This window comes from Motacilla alba, chromosome 8 (assembly GCF_015832195.1).
Source record: "Motacilla alba alba isolate MOTALB_02 chromosome 8, Motacilla_alba_V1.0_pri, whole genome shotgun sequence".
Taxonomy (NCBI): domain Eukaryota; kingdom Metazoa; phylum Chordata; class Aves; order Passeriformes; family Motacillidae; genus Motacilla; species Motacilla alba.
The window spans coordinates 10,851,841-10,874,703 of NC_052023.1; the positions used below are offsets into that span (position 1 = coordinate 10,851,841).

Consider the following 22,863-nt stretch of genomic DNA (forward strand, 5'->3'; position numbering starts at 1 on the left):
CTTTTTTCGTTTTATGACAACTGCTTTATCTTAACACAGCATGTATTTCTAGCTTTCCTAAAAAAAAAACCCAAAGCAACAGGAGTGTAGTGGCACTGCATGTCTCTCACCACTGGGACGGAGGCTGAAAAAACACCAGGCACAAAACTCTATTCCCTCTACAGTATCAAGGATCAGCCCTCTCCATGCAAAATCCACGTATTTTCCTTGAACAGTGATATATACCAATAAACATGAATGCCAAACAACTGGTCAAAACAGAAGAACACCACCCCAGCATTTAGTACAGGCATGTCACAAGACTGACTACCTACTTATAAAGTTCAGAGGGCAAGAGCTCTAGCTTTCTTTCACTGCCGCAGCATACAAAGTTCAGTCAAGTGTTTTAAAGAAAAAATGCAATGTAACTAAAAGCTGAGTTGCAGCATCTGCTTTGTTTTCCCATTCCTTTTCACACTGCTTGACTATCCCAGCCATGTACAGCCAGCCCATCTCCCCACAGCACAGATCACTTCAGGAGCATGCATTATTCAGAGAACATTCTAAGAGCATTTAACACCGAGATTTTAGAACTCACAAACACTAGAACTTTTAAACAACTTTGCCAAGTGATGTCTATTGAACATTCCTATTGCAACACAGAGGTTCTGCCATCGGTTTGGCACAGACAGTGCTGCAGTCCTGTGATCTTATAGCTGGTGCTTTTCTCAAATACAAGATGGTTTTCAGGTTACTTCTGCACAGAGAGACGAGGAACGAACATAAGGGTAGCAACATTGCCGGAAATATTCCAATTTTCACTGAGAATTTTTTGGATGCTAGTTCTAAATATATTATTTTGAACTGTGGATCAGACAAAATATTTTAAAGAAATACATATTCTCCCCAGCAATGTACCCATTTAAAGACCAATTTGCTGCTCTACAATCACAAAAATGACATGTTTTTAATCATATTTTTCAATAGCTGCAGGTAAGTTAAATCTGTACAACTCCATTTTGTCATTTGAGGACAAAGGACACTAATTATCTAACACATGGGTTTTCAAGATGGACATAACAATGCATCAACCACAGGATTTCAAGTCCTGTATTTTCTCCTGTCTTTTCTATTCAATCACCGCTTGCTGCAACAGTTTCTGTCAGGGTAACTGCAACCTCAGTTCTGCCTGGCACACTGAGTTTTTGCCATCACATTTCCCAAGGTTAAACTTCAAGGTTTAGAAACATTTTCCTCTGAGATGACCTTCAGCAATTGCCCCAGTTCTGAGAAATGAATGAAGTGTTCCCAAAACAAAGTAAATTTTAGTAGTAACCTGTAGCTAAAAAGAACACATAGGTATTTGACCTGCTTTAGGGACAGAGACTGCTAAAAATACTCCTGTCTGGGCAAGACTTTTGGGCAGACTTTTGGGATCATGGTAATTGGGTAACTCCTTCAGGATTAGCTATATACAAGATTTCTGCTTACCATTTAACATATTTTGGTTCAATGGTATAAAACCATCAAATAAGGTAACACAGGATATAAGGATTGGTTTTAAGGGACCTGACCTACGCCCACAGAAGTCAGTGGTAATCTCTGCACCAACTCAGCAGAAATCACAGGAGATACCAATATTAATCTAAATATTAAAATCCATTACAGTTATACCTACAGATAAAAAGCCAATCAAATAGTTGACACAATCTGTCAGTTTCCCACAGGAAGGTTATGTCCTCCAACTCATTTTTACTTACACAGCAGCCTACAAAGTGCACCTTGCTAAATTCACAGAGGTGCACAAGATGTCCAGCCTCAGAGGATGCTACAAGCAAGGCAGAATCTACCTTGAAGCCCACCCAGCCACCACCTCCCCCTTACTGAGGCACTACAGAGCTTGGGGGAAGATGCAGGAACCTCCAACAGAGGTTCTGTTCAGTTTAAGCTTCATCCTAGTGTTTTAACAGGGATTGCTCAAACAAAAGAAAGTCAAGTATAGCCTTTAAATGTTATCACAAATCCCAGCACCTGTATAAATATCTAACCTTTTAAACTTCAAAAAGCGATTTCTCATACAAGTGCCTGCTATGGTCTTCCTGAACACATCACAAGAAGGATTTTCATCTCACCCATCTTGAACTGACCAATCTCAAAGTGTTTCAGATTTCCTTTTTATCTATCTGACAATTCAAGAACAGTCTGCTGACCTAGATCCCCTAAATAATTTATTACATTCTAGACTTTTTATGCCCCTTCTGATTTGTATTTTTTTGATCCAAGAGTTCAGCTTCTCTATATGTGAAATCTTCCTGGGCACAGATGATCACCTGTCCACCTTTCCAACAACTCTTTTAACTCCTGTTGCAAAGTTCCAACATAAAATTCATATAGTGTTTTATTTTTTACTTAGAGAATGTTACTGGAGTTTGAGATCTGAAGAACTTCTGTTTCAACTGAAGCATTTTGGCAAATTTGGAGGTATATCAAATAACATTTTTATCACTTTAAAAATTAGTAACATTGATTGAACTATACTGAGTCAGTCTTCTCTATTGATAAGATCAAAAATTTATATTGGGAGCAGTTTCACATAAATTAAAATGTTTCACATGGCTTAAAAAATTGCTTATATTGTTGTCTGCAACACATTTACAAGCATTTCAAGCACAATAAATATTTTGCTACCTATTATGAATAACTCCAGATGCTGTTTTCCAAGCTAAAATAAAGAAATATACAACAGGGTAATGTTTCACTTTCCACAGCATTCTTTGCAGCAAATCTTTGGCAGCTACAAACAGTCAGGACTGAGCAATACAGGTGGAAAGTGGCAGCTGTGAAATCCCATGTCAAGCACAGCTGCAACTCCCCGGAGCACAGAAAAGAGCAAACCTGGTGAAGAACTGGTGAGTGAGAATGGAACTGCCAACCCAAGATACCAGAGCTCTTTGCACCAGGACAGCCAGCCTGGAGGTTCACCCAGAGGCTCTGGTTGCCTGGCCAAGCAAAGCCCTCCTGAGACCCCAGACACCTTCTGCCCTGATGCACAAGGTGCACAAATGAAAACAGGCTGATTACCCTGTTCCAACAAAAGTCAGGCCTGGCCTCAAGGCGAGAGAGGCTTGGGACACTGATCTGTAAAAAAGACAGCCTCTCCTGTAGGTGCAGACCTCTCCCAGGCTCACAGTAAGGAGCTTGCTGCCTGAGCCCAAAATCTCCATGGGGTGACCCAGACCATGATGCTTCAGAGACACAGCACAAGCAAAGTCATGCCCCACCAGCCAGAACAGGAAAGTGCCTTTAACCATATCCAGTGGGAACTGACTGAGGACAATGGACAGAGCACAGGCCCACGTAAGATTCCTGGCAGGCTGATAACCACCGCCAGGCAAACTGTCACCAAGCTCAAGGAAATGGCAGTTTCTTCCTTGCACCCAGGAAAAATGGGACTGAAGACAGTTAAACATGTTTGGACAACATCCAAAAAACACAATGATCCTAAAAGAACAAAGATCTCATCAGATCTCTGTTCAAATCTGCCCTCAATAAAATGCTGTTAAAGGCTTGGATTTAATTATTATTTCTGGCAGTGCACCAAGGAGTAAAATAAAGAGGTCTATCAGGCAACGTGGAAGAAGTTCCTGTATTGCAAATCATTCAACACATACCAGTTCCCGAAATGATGAAACAATCCAGTAGAAATCTCAGGCTAAAATCAAGTTGAGGACCCCAACTGGTGACTAAACACAGCATGACTCCAGGCCATATCCCCTGCAAAAGGGCTGCTGAGGGAGAAATTTAGGGAGCAATTTTCCCTCAAAAGAAATGGTTGTCAGAGTCACAGTACAACCCACTCCCTTCACTAAACAGTGTAAATTTTTGAAAGCTTTTCTGACTACGATCAAAATAATTCAAAAAAAGATGTTTTTATTTTCCACCACTCTAAATGCCTTTCCATTTATGTAGCCTGTTTTACCTACCTTAATATCCACTATCCTAACACATACACTCCAAAAGCTAAACAAAGTGGGCTACTTTTCCATAAATATTATCTACCAGCACTCCTGCCTATATTCATATTGATGCTTTCACAATCCATCGTAAAAGTTATATAGGTTTCTCCCATAATAGAGCATTTTCCTCCATGAACTACACACTAATGGAATTAACCTTTAAAGAAGAAATTAGATTAAGATTTCAAGCAACATTTCAGCAAAGATTTTAAAAGCTAGGCCACCAGAAAAAAGTTAAGGAAAATAAGTGAATTATTTAATAGCATCACCCCAGAAGGAGTTTTACTGCATAACTGTACTGAATTGAGAAGCTATTAATGATCTTCAGCTAGTTAGACACACTGAATTACCATTGCTTTAAAAATGAATTGTAGAGCTTTCTAAAAAATACAAAATCTAAGTTTGTGAGTATCTAAAACACTGCAGAAGTGTTGAAAAGTAGGCCACAGATGTGTCTATTTACACAGCCTCCAAAAGCAGGGAAATTTTCTCGTCCTGTATAAAGTGCTGCTGACCTGCCTGTACCGAAATGATAATGGAAAAAAAAAGTCCACATGACATTTTGCTGGCCTGTCCACGAAAGAAAAATTATTTTGACATGCAGCACTAGATAGAAGCAGTAGAGCAAATCTCTTTTGGAATAAGTAATGTAGAACAATCTAACTAGAAAGATGAAGATATTTGCAGAATAGTGGGAAGTTATTAATATTGTAATATATTTTTAAAAAGTAAATACATTTTTTCCATCAGTTTCAACTGTTAGTTCTCTTAGAAGAATTCAAACACAAATCTTTATCCTACATCGTTACTGCTCATAGGCGTCTGTGACATTCACAAGGTAGCTCCCTTCAGCAGATCTCTTTCATTTTGGATAGTAGTCTTTTTTTGATACTTATCCAATTAAATAAAAGGTCCTGAAGTTCTGATGTCAAAAGGATGAGGCATGAGGCATGATCCGTCTGTTTTTAAAACAAGTGGGCACATTTGCAAACACTGCTCTTTTGCACACATCAATAATGTGTTAAGACCTAGATCAGCATTTTGTACCCAAAGCACTCCTTCAAACAGGACAGAAAACAATTCACTTTCACAGAAGCAGAAAAACTAGCTTTGTGCTATTCCCTGGGCAAGCCACCTCTCCACGCTGTCACTTGCAGACACTAAGGAAGTAGCTCTGCTCCAGATCTTATTCTCACCACCGTCCCTTTTTCAAGCTGCTTTTGGGAAGCTTCCTCAGTGCGGAAGTAAGTACATAACTTCTGCCCACCTGCATACTTTGATAGGCTCTCTTCTCTCCAGAGCACCCCAAGGTTCCAGGGACAAGTAACAACCCTTTTTATGTGCTCTGAAGAGGAAAAAGCGACGCGGTCACCACCACACTGTGGGAGGCAGATCCACCCTTCCATCAGCAGCAGTCTGGTTCTGCAAGGGAGGTTACCACCTCTGCAGAAAGGACTGCTCATGCCTGTTTGGGCACTGCTGCCATCATCCCTACTGGCATGGAGCCCTACTCAAGCACCATTTGTGATTTACTTAAGCTTGCTGAAAACTTGAAGGGCTGCAACAGAATTTGATCGTTTTGTGTTACTGGACTGTAGCCTTCCACAAGTTAGCTTAAAAATCACTAAAGTCAGCATAATCATGGGAAGACTGTGCATCTGGGAGATGGGTGGGCTGTGCCACATCCAAACTATCTCATGGCTTACTAACGGTAAAAAGGAAAATATCTTGCTGCCTTCTCTGCGGCTGTACAGTCCCACCCCCTTCAGCATTCACTGCACCTCTGAACTGCTTTAATCCACTAACCAGCAGAAAGCTATTAAGCTCTTCCCCCTGAAGTTAATTTTTTGCTGCTTCAGTGAAATGGCACCGACACCAAAATAGCATAAAGTAAGCCACAGCAACTGGGAGCGCAAATGGGAAAGTAGCAACTCCCCCTTCTTGCGTTCAGCTTTTGCCAGCTGCAGCTTAACTATTTATTGCTATTGCCCAAGAAAATAAGTTCCACAGTAAAGGCTCTACTGCAGAGGGCTTGCCCTGTGTTAAGCAAACTGAGGACACAAAGTTCATGGAGTTCATGGCAAAGCACAGGACACAAACATAAAGACGTGCTGAGTCACACCACAAGCCCTGTTAGCCCAGTACCCTGTCTCCAACACACCCTCAAAGCACAGTGCTGGAGAAGAGCAAGAACAGGATCAGCACATCTGCACTTCCCCCCAAGCACATCTGTGGCCTTCAGTACTTTGACTGGAAGAGATTTTCTTAGACTTGCATTTGTCTGCCAGGTAGTCCCCAGAAAAGATTTTCCAGGAGTTCTCCCGGCTTACTGCCTGAAGAACATGCACATCATTCTAGGTGCATGAACAATGATTTCCTCCTGCCAGGATTAACTTGACTCCTTCAAAGTTTGACTTCTTGGCTCTTACACACTGAATGAAGCAGATGAAATAGCCAAACTCTCTTCAATCCAGTCACAATTTCATGGACCTCTGTGACATCATTCCTCAACCATACCTTTCCCAGTCACAGGGAACATCTGTCACATGGAAGCCATTCCAGGTCTCTAACAACTCATGTCCCTTTTCCCTGCAGTTCCTCTAGCTGCCCTGTATCTTGATACGAAAGGGAGATTAAACATGATCTAATGCATGGACAAACCATAGATTTAGACAAGGCATAATATTGTTCTGTATCTTATTCTTCATTTTCTTCATAGCATTTCATAGGACTTGATATGCTCTCTTTAATCACTCCAAAGCACAGAGCTGATGACAAAAGTACTGTGGGTCTCAAGACCCCATGAGCAGTGACAGTTAACCTGGAGTCCATAAAACAAGAAGTTCAGACAGTTTCCTGTTACCAGTGCAATTCATTTCACATTTATCTATATCAAAAGCAGATATCTCATACTTTATTTTTAAGCAATATCAGAAACCTAGAAAATAAATGTCAAATTCTTTAAAATCTCCAAGTTATACGAATCACTGAAAACAAGACAGAAATAAAAAGAAACCTACTTGGGACAAAAAGCTGCTGAAGCACTCAACTGCAGTAAGCACGCAGGACAGAGAAATCCTACAAATGCGACTGCACATGTAACAAGGAGTTCCTTTAGGCTTTGATCTGCTAGTTATTTGAAACCACACAATGGCTGAATGAAAAAGGTACAAGATCCCAAAGGAATCAGATTCCCTGCTTCTCTTCAGCAAGCTTCTAAAGTTCCCTTTCTATAACCACCTTCACCAAAATAAATAAATCACTTCTGAGTTTTAAAAAAAGTAAACCAAGAACCAAGGCATTTCCACACAATTCCTTTCATGTCTTTCCACTGCCTCATCTAGAGTCACATGCTCAGTCCTGACCTTTCCAGATTCTCCTCTCTGCCTCACCACACTTATTCAGACTATCAAATTCATTTAGTGAAACCATCCTATCCTTTCACACTTGACTCTTTTCACAGACAAGCAGTTCATTTTCATGCAGACCCACTTTTAACTTCAAAAGGTTGCTTTGTATCTCAGCTTCTGATGTCCCTTGCTTAAAACACTTTCAAATAAAGAACTGAAAAGCATTGTGGCTGGGAACTCTCTGTCTGCATCTCTGTCCCTCCTCAAAAAAGAAAAAAAATCCACTATTAAACAAAGTGAGACCATGCATCCACCCAGGATTTCTGTAACTTGTCAGCAGCTCTCACAGTTCACCCATGCACATCCAAGGTCATGGCCAGAGCTCAGAAAACTGAGCCCTGTGGTGGGCCTGGATCAGTCTCCTGGAGTTACCTTCACAGTGACACTTGCTTTACCCTTTGGGCTCCTGTGAAGTCATTCATTTCCACTTATCCCTAGCTGGTTAGAATGAGCCAACCCTTCTGAGCAGCGTCACGAGGCAGCGACAACCTGACCGAGACCTGGTGTCATCCCCTCCAACCAAGGTAAGAGCACAGATCCGTACCAAACCATTAGCAGAGAAAGCCACTCGGCAAACACATTTGTTACTCATGCCAATGCACACAAAAAACTGCACAGCAAAATTGAGCTGTCCAAGTTATTTCACACCACACAAAACAATTCTGCTTTCCTTTCCAATGGCTCAGACAACTGCATTGCCCCAGGCGGGCGCTGCCCCCCTCTAAGAGCAGCACCCAACACCCTCCACACAGCTGATAGCAAACCATGAACACTTTGGTCCATGAAGAGCACTTTTTACCCATTCTCAGATGCTTCGGCAATCATGCGAAAACAATTTAATTAACAAGATTATATGCAAACTCATAAAGCAATTAGGTGAAAAGACGGGGCACAAACTTTGCCAAACTTACATCTTTTAAGCACACCTAGAAACTACATTTGTGTCACAGCAAACTACCATAAAAACTAATGCAGTGGCTCTATTAATCAAAGCATTTTTCACTTTGAGACCAAAAATACAGGAGAATACTTGTTCATAGCTCATTTCAGAACCATTTTCCATTTAAAATATTTATAACTCAGTAATTTCAGGTGAGAAAACCATACTGAAAAGAGCAGCACATTACACTACATTTCTCATTAATTTCCCTGTGAAACATTTGAGTCTCCAAAAATCTAACTTTTAAGTTAATTATGCACAATTTGGACACTCCAAAGTCAGGAATTCAGAGCTGAATCCCGTCTAGTCACTTACAAAACCTTTATAATGAAAACACACTATAATCATACTCTTTTCTTGCTAGAACAGACAAAAAGGCACTATCATAATTTTTAAAACCACATTTGAATCCCAGCGGGGTTTGTTTGGGTTTTTTTGTACTAGGTTTTTCTCCCATAACATTTACTAGACATTGCTATCAGAACACCTTCAGCAATGCATCCAGAAATGCACTGAGCTAAAATGCAAGCAGCTGTTTCCTACTTATTTTCCTCCTATTTTAAGTATAGGAATTTTACCTAGCTCTAATACAGAGAATTAACACAGATCTTTAGAAAAAGGGGAAGACTGAGTGCTTCAGCATAAATATCTGCTCCTATCCCCTCGAATCTAAATGGAAACACAACTCTTAAAAGCGCCACTGATTTTAAATAAATTTTACTTTCTTACATTAGACACTGCATCAAAACCACAGCAGTTAAAAAGTCAAACAATTTTCCAGCTGGCTGCTACATACATTAAAAAACGAGACCAGTTCAAGATAATAACATGTCCTTTGTATTAAAATACCGGTCAAGCTGCTGACAAGGAGACAAATGAGTTTTTAAACCATTAGTATACACTCACATAAAATTAAACACAGTTTCATGGAAAGAAATTTGGATAACCGTGATATGCCTCTTCCAGCACAATACCTCCCTTTGATTTCTTGCGAAGTTATTAAAATTGGACTATCTCAGCTTGCTGGAAATTCATTTATCCATTATTACAATATACAGTTAATGCTGGAGATTAGATTAGGTTTTGACAAGTCTTTTACACTTCTCAGGGCAGCACTGCTATTTCTGCCTAGGTTGGTAACTTTATCTACCAAACTAACCTTTATGGTGTTGACAATGTGCAATTAACAATTTTTTCCCTTGCCCCTGATTCCCATCCCACTGCAGATGATGCTGTTGCAGTGACACACATCCCGGCTCCTCCTGGCAGCCTGGTCCAGCAACAGCCCCAAAAGCACCCGCCGTGCCCCCACACATGGCTCCCTTTCAAGATCTCACAAGACTTGGCAACGGCAGCAAAACAGAGCAGCCTCGAAATGGAGGAGGCCGTCACCTAATGAAACATGACTAACAGGACTGCTGACTGTCCAAATATTTAACTGCTCTCCAATGCTGCGGGTCAGATGGGTTAATCAAATAAACTTGCATATCCGGAGGGATTGCCCATTATTTGTGTTTTCTTTAAGTCCTTACCTGACTTTAGACTCTGAAAAACTACCAAGCTGTGAGCTATTGTGAATATCTGCACATAAAACCTAACAAAGAGACACCAGGGCTCTCCACCATGAGCTGAAAATGTGGAAAGGTTCTAAAAAAAAAAAAAAAAAGGCAGTTTTGCTGAATAATATGATAACTCTCTTCAGCACACAAAAGCAGCACATGCTGACGGGAACAGACAACACCTACTCTAGGTACCTGGAAATATAACCCATGTCACAGAACACAACTGTACTGTAAGTGGGACTCTAACACACATCTCTCCCAGACTTAACCATTAAAACTCATCAGAACAAGAAACCGCCAAAACGGATGGACAAAGCAGATGCAAGTATTTTCAGTGTATGACAATGGAAATGAAAATAAACCTAGGATTAAAATATAGCTTAGTTTCACTGATTTCTAATAGCACTTGTCTCCATTCAACAAGAATTTATGCACCATTTCAACCTGATAAGAATTTAATTTTAGGTAATAAAGCTTTACAAATTGAATTCAAAGGAAAAAAAAAAAAACAGCATTCCCCAATTATTTCCAGAGCTCCACAACTACAGACTTCAACTAAAGAGAGAGGGAAAGCTGTCACTATAAAAGCAGAGCTGACATGTGACCTCTGGATACAGTGGCACTAGCAAGCAGCTATAATAAAAATCAATATTAATTCCACACACTTCTGTTTTGAAAATAAAGCAATGAAATTCCCTCACACCCACCTGCCAAAGGGACACAACTCAGACCAACTTTGTCAAAGAGGATGTTTAAAGTCTTTCTACGGGCATGTAATGGATTCCAAGACTGAACGTGCACTGAATGTTCAGTGAACCAAATAATTTTTTAATAGATTCCTCAGGGGAGTTTTTTTTTATATTTTTAAATCACTAAGACCTTGGAATGACAACCTGATTCAGAGGCAAAGAAAGGCTGTTCATGGGGTGGGGTATTGTGTTTCTTCTGGGTTTTTCCCGAAAGAATATCAGTCATGTCTGCTATGTGTACTTACTATGTACTTTAGAAATGTCTTCATTTCTACAAACCTTAAACTTTTATTTCTTTTGAAAGCATATACTGAGGAATTTTAAAGTTCCTCCCTGCAGAAATACTACACAGCAAGTATAGAAAGTTCATCTAACAGAAAGGTGGGAGGAACTGAAAGCTGGATTGAGGCAGCTCACCTCCTTCAGCCACAGTTGCCAAGACGTAGGTGATAGACAGCATTAACAAAACCAGCAGGCCCATATATAAAAAACCCAAATGTAGCACAAATTAGATCAGTTTTCCCATTTCAGATTAATGAACCTCCCCAGGCCCCTCAAACTAATGCCCACCTTAACAGCAAGGCCCCTATGACATGATGGCAGATTCAGCACGAGAAGCAACCATCCTCTGCAAGAGGGAATTTTTCCAGCTGTATGATTAAGTAAGCAGGAAAACAAGACAAGGAGCCTCAAGCGCTGCCGTTGTTCGTGTGATTTCAGCAGGATTAGGCAGAGCACGATGGAGGAAAAGCCTCAGACAATGAGTCCTTTCATACACCAGAAACAAAAACTACTGTTAATCACACCCACAATTCAGTTTCTTCCACTAATTCCTAATCAGACATCAACAAATAAAGCAAAACACTTATTCTTGTTTGAATTCTATGAAATAAAAACAAATGAAAGGAAGTGATCAGCCCGTGCTGTAAAAATGTCCTTGCCTCTCCACCTCCTGATGGACGGGGAGCTGAGACAGGCATGAATGGCTGGGAAAGGCGCTTTTCCATAAAGCTCGTCCATAGAAAAGTCCAGAGTAGAAATTGCTGCATTAACAAGCAGAAGAAACTTCAAAAACCAAGAGACAAAGTCAGTCAAAACCCTCCTCTGTACAAAAAAAGACACTGCACCACAGTCATCAGAAAAAAACATCTGGTGCACCACTTTGATTCTCTACATTAGTCATTGGACAGAAACAAAGCATCTTTTTTTTTTTTCCAAAAGCAGCAAATAATTGCAAATCCACTTCTACACATAACCTATCATTTATCACCTCATCAGCGACTGCTTGAGCCTGACAGAATTAAACACTCAAGTCAGGCATTTCTGTTAAAAGCAGTAATTACATCGTTACTACAATATACAATAAAAATATAAACAAATCTGCCTGGCAATATTTTTATACACTCACTGAAATATCACTAGACTCTAAACAGGCAACATTATAATAATAATTTAAAAACCAAACAAACAAAAAACACCACCACCAAAAAAATCCACTTCTACCAAAGTACAGCTAATTCCAATTTAAAACTTTACCTACAGGCAAAAATACATAAATGATTAGCATTATAGTGTTTATTTTAATTACACTGTGCAACAAAAATCTAAGAGCCTGATAGCTCCGTTCAGATACTAAGAAAGCCAATATTCCAGAGCTTATATTCCACTCATAACCTACACAGTTATGTCAGTCCATCCCCTCACTCAAATGCCAAAGCCAGAATGTCTGCACTTCTTGTTTTATCTAAAACCAACACTAAAGTATCAGCTCAAAGAAACACATGGGGGAAAACAAAAAAAAAGGCGAAACAGGAGGTCAGGAGATCTCTCACCTGCTCCTTGAAGACAACATTTAAGAGCATCAAAAATTCACTGGTCTTCAAAGCTCAACTCTTCAAAGTTTAATAGGGGAAAAAAATACATCTCTTTAATTCAAGCTTACATTTACAAATGCTTTCCAGCAATGTAACTGCTTTGTAATGTGTTCTTTAACACTCTACAACTCACGGTGCCTGCCCTGAACACTCAATGATCTAAGCAAACAAAACAATTCACGATTTCTAGCATGCTGAAGATGTTTTTTGTCACTGCAGTCAAGTTGCTGCTCCTAGCAACTCTGTGCAACTCATTTTAAAACAAACGTCTGCCCATCTACCTTGGTTCTGGCCAATGAAGAAGCCTTTGATCACTCTTCAGCAAAACACTGCTGCGTCCTAAAGGACGCCCATCTTCCTGACAGCATGGGGGATCAGGAGAAGAGCATGACAGCTGAATGCCACACAACACTTCAGATAATTAATTATGCTCCTTATTTCTTCCACAGGCATTAGAAAGAGACTGGCATGGAGGTAAGTTATAGCAGCACACTTTATTATTATCTTGTCTGCAAAGAAGCTGCTCCAGGTAAGAGCCACAGCAGGAGCCAAGCACAGTTACCGGCAGTACCAGCCTGCTCCCAGAGAGCCGCTGGGGTTCTATCGTGGAGGTGCACACGCTGCACCTTCTGTGGATTTCTCCTGGGCGCAGGTGAGAGGTGCCCCTGGCCACCACAGCCTTGGCCAAACACCTGGCCAGCCAGGGAAATCAGCAGCACAGAAGGCAAAGCAAAGCGAGATGGAAACACTTCCATGCTAAGGACAGCACCAGCATGGGGGCAACGAGAGCTCACACTCACTTCAGTCTCATCCAAAATCCAGCTAAGACTAAGAGACTTACACTTTGCACCCACCCAAAAACAGCTGCTGAAATCATGGCCATGCTACACGCTTCTGCAAGCTCTCCCTGTCTTAGCCTGGCTGAATGAAGTAGGATCCAGCACTTACTGACCTGTGTTAAAATGAACCCTCTGCAATGGGACAGACCCCAGGAAATCAGGCTAATTGACAGCCAATTCTAAAATATTTTTTTCTTTCTCGAGCCAAAAGAGTACATTACGTAAATGAGTGCATTACCTTAACCAAAAGTTTACTTTTACAGGATCCAAAGACATAGTGGAATCCATAGAAAACACAAACCAACAAGAGTCGCTAGCCAGACTCCCATCTCTCAAGTATACTAAAGGAGAAAAACTTTCCTGCAAAAGTTTATAATCCTACCTGTGTGTCAAGAGGCAGAATTGAAGCAGTAACACCCTACAATCTGCTGAAATACCCGTGTCCCCAGGTGTAACTCTTCAAATCTGCATTTTGTTAATGGGAAGCTACTCACAAATAAGGCTATAGCAAGGAGACATTCAATATCTAAAATTCATGTTCAAAAACACATGTTTCATCCTGAGGTTAAGTACAAGTTTATGAGTACTTTTTTTTTTACCACATAACACAGGCGTTAGCATACACAGACTGTAAAGAAATTTTGGTGGTGCCAAAGTAGTCTCAACAAAACCACTGAGAATATATATTACAAAATTATTTCCACGCCTTCTAGTTCATAGGTTTAAGAGGCAAATTTTTTTGTTTATGGTAATTATGTTTCATATTTCACTGAACTTTGACATGATAAATGTATTATTGGATTTTCTGTACATCTTCTAGTCAATTTGTGTAATCTTGCAAATTTTGTAGTACAAGTACTTAAAATACAATGGACAGTACATTCATAAATTACAGATTTTTCCTTAAGGTAACAGAATTATTATTGATTCTGCAACAACTAAACCTTGGATCAAATTTGGTGAAACAAATGTTACTTAAGATATAAACAAACATAATTCCTTTGCATTTGAAGAAAACAGTAGTTTGTAAAAAGGAAACAACTCCATCTAAAAACAAGGTCTCTTCTTTCTCCTTTGCCCCCATCTCACATCTCTGAAGTACGTAACACCTCAACACATTCTTAACTCACTGTGTCCAAAAGGCTCCTTTGCCACATCTATGGTTATTCTTCAAGACAAAAGGTCAGAAGCACAGTATTTGCCAGGTAAAATACATATATTTTTTTAAATATGCAGCCTAAAATCTAAACACTAGACTAGCCTTTTTCATACTTCTCAGATCTAATTTATCCTCCCCATTAACCATCCTATCAAAATACATCTAGGGAGAAGAAAATCTAACCCACTGATATAACAATTACCAAAACTCCCCCAGAAAAACAGATGCAGATCATCCCACTTCTTTACCTACTCAGAAAACTCTCTAGAAAAATGATGACTTTTCCAAAACACTGTAAGATCTAATTTGGTGAGGAAATCTAACAAAAGAATCAAGTACCATCCCATGAATAACTTCCTGCTCCTACAGAGAGAAAAGATATTGCAAAGCTCAAGTGCCTGGCTGCCTTCAGCAGCAAGGATGACACATGAGAGAAGAATCCATACACAGGAGGGATAGAAAAGCAACCCTGCTCTGTGGATCTCATAAAATAGAACAGATGTTATTCTTCGTATACACACATGCAATGCAGTGTTAAACACAGCACTTGCAGGAAGAAGAAAAAAAAAAAGGGAAGAGAGGCCTATGAAGCCAACAATAGATAATTCCTCACCATGGTCAAGCACATGTATGCTTTGTTTGGTTTCAAGTGATGACCAGATTTCCAGCACTGCTTTTGAAAGAACAATGCCACATGCCCGGTCTTTATGTTTTTCCTCCATTCAATTTCATGTGACAACTCCAAACTATAAACTTCTTGTGCCAACCTAAATAATTCCTCTTTCTCAGTAATGCTGGAAGAAAGTACTTACCCACTTGCCAGCTGCAGCTGAAATTTTGTGCCAAGAAATAAATGTCTTTTGGACAGGTTGTAAACTGGAAGCTTCTATGCCTGCTAAAGGACGAGAATAAGAATGGGACCATCCTACTTCAGAGATTAATGGTATTGCTTTATTTCAGCTACACAGTGGATTGCACTTGATTAAAGCATCCAAACAGAGCTTCCTCCAAGTACAGTGCCCAGATATTAGAAAGTACTTTCGTCAATTTTCATCTCAACCAGTTTTTTTATAAACATTGCTTCCATCCTCTGCTCCAAAAACCCTAACTTATCTCTGTATTTCCGATCTTTAGAATCAAGTTCTCAGATAATAAGAGTCCTTGAAGTAGCAAGACCTGTTTCACCCTTTTTTTTCTGCTGAGGCACAGGTGTATAAACATTGTGTGCACACTGACATTAAACAGCAAGTGCTCCAGCTTCCCCTACTTGGCCTCCTTCCACAGTCCCAGGAGACTTCGACCTTCCTACAGACAGCAAACACTTGCAGGCACTGGTCACAAAGCTCTCATGATCAACATAAGGTGAAGACCAAGGCGTCTTTCCCACTGCCCAGAAAGACGATGATTAACAGAGAGCAGAAGGGACAGGCTTTGTGGCAGAATGGCTAAATTAGAAATTACAAGAGATTGTGAATAGCTTAAAGTCTTCTATCTAGGGCCAAGTCAATACTGGGTTTCTCTTCCTCCTAGTGTTGAGTGGTTACTGGGTTTCTTCGTTTTGCAGGCTGGGATTCCCCTCACATTTCATCAGATGCCCCAGCATCCAGAGGTGATACACACACATACACATGTGACACACAGTGCAGCAGCACACAACCCTGATACCCACACTTCACTCTTCCTTGTCCTTCTCCCAGCTCACACAGGCTTCCCAAGTACAGGATGTTACTGCCTGTTAGCACTTTCTGGTTTTTTAGGGGGCTCTCCAAAGCTCTGCGAAGCGTCTTATAATGACAGTGTCAAAGGCATGAATAAAACCTGTGTTGTTGCAGTGGAAAAGTGGTCTTTTCCTCTTTAATCTACAATCATGGGCTCCTTCCCCTTGCTGAGACCATTATAACATTTTCATTTTGGCAGTGACCCGAATTTTATGTTCACAAAAATGCTGCCAAACTGCCAGTTAAAAAATTCAATTAATATGAATATGTAAAGATGAACATGTATACTGCTAAAAAGCCGAGTACTGTCTCCCATAGAAAACAAAAACAGAACCAACGTTAGTAAATGCACATAAACAAATGACAATGAGGTACATTAAAAGAAATATACGTCTCAAAATAAGCATCAGTACCACCAACTTCATTTTAATGTAAGAGTAGTTACATCCATCACCTTCACAACTCGAGTCAAGCAGTGCTTGTTCCCCTTGCTCATTAAAGCTCTACAACTGGTACCTCCTGTATGCCCACATGCACCATTTCATTACGCTCACTTGACATTAGATGAAGAAAGAGTACAAGAAAATTGCATATTCCCTGCCTAAAGTAAACTTGTCATTTAAATCTTGTGTATAGATAGAATTTGATACAGCACTGGCGCAGTGAGTCATTCGTCAGTTTTAGAGTTTGTACGACAGTATTCTTACATACGTTTTGCAATACTTTCCAGTTCGCTACCGCTCCATGTAATTACAAGTTTTTACTGGAAAGGAAGCATGTATTTTGGGTTTGAACACTGCACTAAGAGCTGTAGAAACAACGCTTACTTTTACGGTCAGATTTTGAGCAGAAGTAAATCCACAGAAGGAACTCTCACATACTGTATGAAAGATGAAAGTCAAAGCATTGCTTTTAAAGGAGGGCAAGCAATGATGGAGAGCATCACAAATATTTCTCAAGGAATTACTCCAAACATAAACATAACCAAGTTGCCTGTCAGTTTCCTTCAAAAGCTGTTTCTTAGCTATCTAAGTTAAAACTGCATTCATTCAGAACACTATATAAAACAGCCAGTAGCAACTACAAGTGTTTTACTTGAAAATAATAGATGATTTCACACCCGTCTGTACTAGGGCAAGATAGCACATTAAAAACTTTCCCTACTGTCTTACCTTCACCTTTTAAGTTGCAAAACAGACATGAGTAATTTAACTCTCAACCGTGGTTTCTAAGAAGCACTAAAAAACCACTGAATCAGAAAGATTTGTCCTGATTAACACCACTAACAAGATCAGCTCAGACTCAGACTATCATGTGGTGGCATCCAGCTCACTCCAACACTTCACAGGAAAGTCTGCAATTCTTCAACAGGCACAAGTCCCCGTTTTAATTTGCACACAGCCACAGGTTTACTGTTCAGGTAAGCTTCTTCATTCTCTTAAAGCTGGTTATTATTAGTATTCCTTTCCACTACCTAAATTCACATCAGATGGATCTACTGAATTGTACATCTCCTGCTATCTGATAAAAAGCTGGAGAGAAAAAGCACCCTTTGGCCAATTAGAATCACCTGGTTAAGATTCAACAACAGGCAGCAACAACTCGGGGGTTTTTTCCTCCCAACTGCATATACTATGACCTACAAGAAACATTTTCTGCTTAAAAGTAATGCTTAAATGGAGATCTATGGCTGAACATTATCACAAGGATTGCACTTACTTGACAGTCTGCTATTAGCCAACTCCATTATCGCTATTTGCAGTTTTTAAATGTACAGATTCAGAAGTAACTGTACAAAGCCTCCATTACAAGTGGATTTATGGAAAGCCACAGCAATAATCATCTTCATTAGGCATATCTTCCCACAGCCCTGCATTATGTGGACACAAAGAGGAAAACATTTCTTCTCCGTTACCCACAAGCTTAGATCTTTCTCTTTATAGTCACAAGCTTTGACTGTCTTCTCTGCTTTTGCCAATGACAATTATCTCACATACTCAAAAGCAGAACTTAGTTTAAAAAAATAAAATTAAAAATACCTGCATACCTCTCAACCCACAAACAATAAACAACTTAGGACAGCTTCTACTTGGATTTTCCAGAAACTGACACTTTCACTGGCAGCATGAATGAGAATAAAATGTTGTCTGTGGCTTCTACTATTTTGCTAATGGCCCCAACCAGTATGCAGCCAAGACGTATTCATGGACACCCACGTGCAAAGCAAAGGGCTGATGGGAATATCTGTAACTAAACTGAATATAAAAATCTCTTGATCTGAAGTTATGCGTTAATTTTTGGCCATAAGCTGTTTTAACCCCTTCACATACATGGATGTGTAGCATCCTATTTCAAAAGCTAGACACAGGCTAAGAAACTTGCACATTAAGATGGTTGGTTAACAGCAGAAACTGAGAACTTAAATAATTCAACACTGTCACCCACCACACATTCAGATCACAAAGTTGCTGCTTTGCCACACAGATTTTACTCTTTGCTTTCGAAGTTCAGATTGCTGATCATGCGCTTCACAGTACGGATATCTATTACTCCTACGTCCTCAGTCTCACAGCAAACCACCACACAAGAAATAATAAAATCAGGATTAAAGTACACTTGTTCCTTCCATAAAACCAACCTCGTGAGCCACGCATTTCCTGCATTATCATAATGAATGCAATGGACTTTATTTAAAAATCTGTTTTCAAAGCCTAACTGGCAGTCTTGGAACAATCACCCAGCAACCAGACATGTTGATAAGTCATTTGCAGCACAGGACCTTAGTAATCTTAAATTAAATTTGTCCTTTCTCTAGCATTTACCTTGAAAAATGAACAAAGGTGGTTACAGAAGCAGCATAAAGAAACTCTATTAGCTTACTGTCCCTGCACAAGTTAGCTGCCTTTAGAGATCTCTAAACCAACAAATATTCAACTGAAGGTTTGATTATCCAGTTATCGTCAGCCCAAATCACTTTTTACAGCTCAGTTCTAAACTTTACAAGAGAATATTGTATTTGATACTGACAATGCGGCTTCATTTGGTTGCATATGAAATAAACACGAAGCTCCAAAACGCTTCAGAACAGCTGCCCCAGTCAGTCTCCTGGAAACAGACCACATCTTTCCCACACAAGAGGTTCGCGGGAACAGACCTTTAACAGCGCGGAAATACTTTCTTTCATTGCATTTAATTCACGCCAGCTATTTGAACTGCTTGAAGTTGGATCTTAACAGTTTCTGGGTGCAGAAACCACCGCGAAGGCAAACGCACCCGCCCACAGCCTTCGCCTCCCGCTCGCCCCGGGCTGCCGGCGCCCACCCCGCGCCGCTCCACGCGAGCCCGCCCGCCCCCCCGGGTGTCCCGCGGGGGAGCACTGCCCACCCCACCGGCACCCGACCAGGCAGCGGCACAACAGGTTGCGGAGGCGGCTGCGGGGCAGGCGTTGGCCCCGCAGGGGCTGCAGCCGCGCTCCCCAGGGAGGGCGAACGGGGGGACACCGGGATGAACACCCCCACCCCGCTCTGGGGAGCTGGCACCCCGGGAGCAGCGGCGGTGCTCCTGCCCGCTCCCGCCGGGGGCCCTTTGTTCTCGCCACCCAAGACGCCGCCGCCCGGCAGCCCCGCGCTCTCCCAGGCGGCGGCTCACCCCACCGGGGGGGAAAGGCGCGGTCTGCCGCCCCCCGCTGCAGCGCCCTCCCTCGCTCCCTCCTCCCACCGCAGGAACGGCCGGCGCCGGCCGCGGGAAACGCTTCGGGCCACTGCCGGCCGCCCCGCGCCTCGCACAGGCACACGCACCCCGCCCGGGACGCCCCGCCGCGGTCGGCGCTGCGCCCGGCGGGGCGCGACCCCTCTCCCCCGAGCCCACCGCCAGAAGTCCGCCCGCCGGAGCTGCCCCGAGCGCCGCAGCCCGGCCGGGAAGGTCACGCCGCGGCGGCAATCCCCGCGCCCCTGGCACCGCGGCGCCGGCAGGTGCCTGGCTGCCCCCCGCCGACCCGGGGAGGCTCCGCGGGGCGCAGCCGGTGGCCACCGGAGAACCGCGTGGCGGCCCCAGCGGACGGCAGTGGGGCTCCGGTACCGCACGGCGGCCCCCGCGGGGTACCCGGGGCGGCGGCGGGGCCGAAGCGGGCGGCGGGGCCATCGCTCGGGGGCCGCGATCCGCGGGGCTCAACAGGCGGCGGAGTTTGGCGGCTCCCAGGGAGACGATCCCGACGTGTCGGGAGCCGGACACGGGGCTGAGGAAGGAGAGGCGACGTAGCCGAGCCACTTACCGGGGCTCCGGGGCTCCGCCGTCCGCATGCTGCCTCCGGGCGCCGCGCGAGAAGCCGCTCCGCAGCCCGCCGGCAGCTCCGCTCCGCTCGCTCCTTCAGCCGCCGCCGCGCGGGACCGCGCTCCGCGCGCGCCACCGCCAGCCCGCCCACGCCGGGGCCGCGCGCCGCGCCCGCCCCGCCGCCAGCCCAGCCCAGCCCAGCCCAGCCCTGCCCGCCCCGCCGCCGCCACCTGCCGCCCGCGGGCTCACCTGAGCTGCGCTGCGCTGGGCCCCCGCTGCCGCGCTGGGCCCCGCGGCGAGGCGAGGCGCTGCTGCCGGCCGAGTCCCGCTCCGCTCTACCGCGGCCTGCGCTGCGCTGCCGCCCGCCTTGCCCGCCGAGTCGGCCCGCAGCCGGCGGGCAGGGCCCGCCCCGGCCAGGTGTGGGCGGGGAGGGCGGGGGGCGGCCCGGTGGGGCGGGCGAGGGCGCGGCCGCGGCCCGGGGCGGGCGCTCTGGAGGCGCCGCCGGAAGGAGCCGGACTGGCAGCTGGGGGGCCCTCGCCGCTCTCCTCGGCCGGCTGCCGGGAGAGGGGGCTCCGGCCGCGCCGTGCCTCGGAGCGGGCCCTTTGCCCACGCCCGGCCCCTCCGCTCTTAACCCCGGGTCGCAGAACGGGTCAGAGCCGAGATGGCGGGGCTGGCCCCGGTGGGTGCGAGAAGCGGCGGACGGGGTGCAGAACGGAGCCCTCCTCGCTCCCCGCGGGTCTCCTCGGCGGCAGCGGTGAGCGCCGCGCTGGGACCTGTTGCGGGCTGTGATGGTTTGGCCGCGGCGTGGCTGATCGCGGTGTTTCAGCCCGTGCGCTCGCCCAGCGCGCTGCTGCTCGTTTACTCTGTTCAGCCCTTCCAGCTCCCCCGTCCAGAGCCCTGAACTGAGAAATGAAGAAAGTGAGACGTGTTTTCTGCGGGCTTTTGAGACGGCGGAAGGGTTAAGTCAGGCAGGCCCTTGCACCGGGTGTGTTGGTGCTCTTTGGCTCCTTGCCCAGCCCTTCCTAAGAGCCGGGGTTGCGTCAGCGAGGGCAACACCGCGGTGTTCGGCAGTTTCGCTCTGCTGCCGTTCTCTGCGCACCGTGCTGGGGTCACTGAGGCATTTTCCACGACATGTTGATTTTATTCCCCCCTCTATGGTCTCCAGGATTTCTTCTCGTGTGTGGTAATTTTGTTCCTTTGCGGATCTTTGGCCGTTATCATCTCATCTCCTCCAGCCAGGGTGCTGGTAGGAGCCAAATAGTTTGTAGAGGTTCTTCCTCTGTCCTGGCATTGTTGCCTCAAGCACTCTCGTGAGCGCTGGACTTCACACTACTGAATGTGATGCCTGGCCCCTCACGTGTCACTCGCCTTGGCCCTAAACTGAGTACCTAAAGCCAGTTTTGCACCCCTGCCACAGCACAGGAAGCTCTGGCACCTAAAGCCTTTGGTTCTGGGGATATTTTCCTTCCTACACGGTATCCAAATATTGCTGCAAAACAGCCTTTCTGTGCATTGCACAGTGAGGCCACAGAGCTTAAAGTGGTGCTGGCTGAGTGCCACACAGCACTGCCAAAGTGCCCATGGGCTCCACTCTCTTTGTTAAAATTTGGATCTGCTTCAGGATGCTCTGGAGCGCAAGACCATGGGGCAGGCAGGAGATCCCTACTCCAGAGAAGGAATTCACAGAGCTGCCAGAGCCCCAGCTCATGTAGCAGCCATGAGGTCATGTCTACTCAACCCCCATTCATTTTATGTATAAGGAACAGGTTACTGAAGTTTGCTTGAAAAATAGAAGATGTGTGCTTTGTTGTTCCTTTACTAATCTTGTCAGATGTTTAAGAGTTTTTGAGTGGAGACACTGAAATGTCTGGCCAATCTACAGGATAAAATTTTAAGATCTTTTTAGACACCTAAAGATGCAGATTTCTAAACACCTTCACCAATGTGGATTCATGTGACTGACACAGAGCTGCCTCATAAACTTTTGATGCCCTGAAGCTTCTAGCCAAGACTTGCAGGTAAATGATTGTCCCATGGGCGTAAGCCATTAATCATCTGAATCATGAAACAAAGGGTTTTCTTATACAGCTACCACCCTAAACTCTTTGTTACTCCCCCATGCACTCTATGCCTGCACGCCATAAAAACCTGGGAAGCTATGAATAGTGGAAGCCCACTAGAAACTGGTGTTTTGCGCTCCCCTTGATATGGGGTGGCTGGTTTGTCACCCCTTTATCTCTCTGAGGACAGTTATGGAGCACTGTTCCTCAAAGCAAAGGCTTCTTCAGGGGCTTGTACAGTACAGGACACAGTGGTATGTGGTCACCAGAGCTGTATTCTGTAAGGAG

The 22,863-nt window shown here is 43.9% G+C and overlaps 1 protein-coding gene across 18 annotated transcripts in view; it reads right to left on the minus strand.

Moving 5' to 3' along the window:
• PTPRF (protein tyrosine phosphatase receptor type F) overlaps positions 1-21,406 on the minus strand; it is a 376,703-nt gene extending 355,297 nt beyond the window's left edge. For 4 of the 18 annotated variants that reach the window (XM_038143941.1, XM_038143936.1, XM_038143939.1 and 1 more), the window contains exon 1: positions 20,765-21,405. The gene's annotated coding sequence lies outside the window, so the exon portion shown is untranslated. Of the gene's footprint in view, positions 1-20,516; positions 20,656-20,764 lie in introns of those variants that run through there. The other 14 variants (XM_038143929.1, XM_038143926.1, XM_038143930.1 and 11 more) reach the window with 6 other exon arrangements.
• Positions 21,407-22,863: the final 1,457 nt, after the last annotated feature.